The 2,696-nt window shown below is 35.8% G+C and overlaps 1 non-coding gene across 1 annotated transcript; it reads left to right on the forward strand.

The window, feature by feature from the left end:
• Positions 1-251: 251 nt before the first annotated feature.
• On the forward strand, positions 252-332 carry TRNAS-CGA. The gene has a single exon. It is a non-coding gene; the product is annotated as a tRNA-Ser (tRNA).
• The last annotated feature ends 2,364 nt before the right edge of the window (positions 333-2,696 follow it).

The raw sequence follows: 2,696 nt of genomic DNA on the forward strand, positions 1-2,696 counted from the left end.
TTATTAGGTCATCTGGTTTTCAACTTGTAAAATGTTAAACATCTTTCTGCAGAGTTGTGATAGCTGTGCATTCACTGAGATTATAATGTGTAGACTACTCTGATACCCTTTACTTGGGATTACCTATATGGGCCTTGTTCACGTGTAGAAAATCCAGAACTCTTCAGCCTTGGGTCTTGATTGGATGTTCTAGTTTCTCCTATTACCCACATGATGCAGAAATTTGAGTTAGCTGCCCATTAGCATCTGTTATAATTGTGGCCGAGTGGTTAAGGCAATGGACTCGAAATCCATTGGTGTTTCCCACACAGGTTCGAATCCTGTTGATTAATTGTTGTAATTGTTGATGACTCATATTTAAGATCTTATAATTTCATTTTCCATCCATGTTTTGACATTAACTACTACTCGAACTAAATGTTGTAGCATATTCTTGCATCTGTAAATATGTATACATATTTATTTTTTTGGCATATCCCTATGTCTGTAAATATGGTTTATTCACTTCTTATGAGGTCCTATTTACATGGACTGTGTCTGCAAATGGCCCACTCATATCAGTGTACTACCTTGGTAAGCAAATATAAATAAATATTGCCACCTGCACAGTCTGGCCCTCAACTTAATAAAGCTGGTATTTCCCTGTGTATCTCTATTCCTGCACTCTGATCATGAAGTGAGAAACTGCTAGCTCTTTGCAGAACCAGATTTATTTATTTATGTATGTATGTATGTATGTATGTATGTATGTATGTATGCATTTACTTATTTGGAGTTTGTTAACTGGGGAAGTCCACTGGGCCATATTGAGCCATTTTTAGTGAAGGCCCAGGGAGAAAAGTTCCACAGTAATAGAAAGATTGCACATTATAGAAATGGTATAATCTTCAGAAGAGTTATACCATTTTAATAATGAGTTATCACAATGTAACATGTACAAAAATTTATATTATACATAGACATTTTACACATCAAGTTTTAAAAATAAAAGTTAGCTAATGGTAAACATTGCCATTGATTTATTTGCAGAAAAAAGAGAAGTTTCATGGGGGAAGTTAGAAGAGGATTGGGAGCAAGAGCATTTCCAGGCAGTGGAGAGGTAAGAGTGTAGAGAAGATTTTAAAGTGACAGGGTTGTAGATAGATCTGATGGATAATGGGAGAACATTCTACATTTTGGCTAGAGAGAAAGAGGAGATAAGTTGCCAGGGGAATGCTTAGGCTTGTGCACCAGGAGCAGGTTTGTGTTCTCGGATGTAAGGGGCCTATTGGAAATGTAGGAGGTGAAGATGGAATTAAGGGATGGGCCATCAGAGAGTTTAAAGATGAGTTTGTGAGCGGTAACAATTTGTAAGTAGTGGAGGTAGCTTGGTAGTAGTTCCAGCCAGTTTAGAGAGTGAAGTTGCAAAAATAAAATAAAACAAACCGACCATGGCTGAATAAATTCCAAATTCAAAGTTCCAAGAAGATAAAACTTTAATGAGAAAGACAAGAGTAAGCCCTTTCGTGATTCAACAACTAATCGCTTCTTCAGACTCATTCACATACATCAAGACAATAAATTTAAACCAAGATACATCCAATCAAAGAGCTGTTACTCTATGATGTCATACAAACTCATTAAGAACAGAAATATAAATATATTAAAAAACTTTTTTGTTAAAAACTTGTGTTAAAAACAGAAGTAAATAAACTACTTCAATGTTTCAATGGTCTTGATTTCAGAAAGGGTTTCAAGGAGGCTGCACTATTTAACCCCGGGGACTTATCTGCCTGTAATTGCAGAATCCATTTTTGTTCTGCCTCTTCCACTTTATTCTTAATATCCCCTCCTCTATTATTTTTATTAATAATTTCTACCACCATGAAGTTAAAAACATGCTGTGAATTCTCTGCTTGTACATGTTTAGCCAGAGCACTGGTGTCTTTTTTTATTAGCTATATCTCTCAAGTGCTCAAGCACTTTATTTTTGCTACTGCTTTGAGGTGTAAACCAAGCATTTATCCAGTCTTTGGACCTTTCTTTTTTTATATTTTTTTATATTAGAGAGTGAAGTACTTTGCAGTAGTGGGGAGGAGTATTTGGAGTTTGTATTGAATTTGGTTATATTATTGTAGCAGGCTTCCAGTTTGGCTTTTGGGGAGGATTGGAGGTTGGCAATTTGAGGAGAACCATAAATGAAAGAGGGGAGAAGGTAGGTGGATGTTAGTGTTTTTCTAGATTTGGGGGTTAGGTAGTGATTGTGTCTGTACAACAATCCAAGTTTTTGAAGTTTTTTTTGATATTTTGTTGTATGCGTTTATCGAATTGTAGTTGTTCATCTATGACTACTCTGAGGAGTTTTGTGTGGCTATAAATTTTGAAAGTTTCTTTGTGTGATAAGGTAGATTTTAATGGAGTGAAAACCATGATAATTTATTTTTGTTTCAGTTCAAAGCTAAGTGGTTGCTTAATATCCAGTCTTTAGTGGTGGAGGAAGCAGTTTGTGTTTTGAGTAATAGATCTGAAATTGAGTTGGCTGAGCAGATTACTGTAGAGTCGTCTGCATATTGAATTATATCACTGTTGGAGATAGAGGTGCGGAAGTTATTGATAAAGATGTTGAATAATAGGGGGCCAAGTATTGAGCCTTGTGGAACTCCGGTAGTGCTTAGTTGTAGTACGTTCTTTTATCCTTGTGAACTAGTTTCTTTACT

The sequence above is a fragment of the Protopterus annectens genome, chromosome 8.part0 (genome assembly GCF_019279795.1).
Source record: "Protopterus annectens isolate FY-2018-M chromosome 8.part0, PAN1.0, whole genome shotgun sequence".
Taxonomy (NCBI): domain Eukaryota; kingdom Metazoa; phylum Chordata; order Ceratodontiformes; family Protopteridae; genus Protopterus; species Protopterus annectens.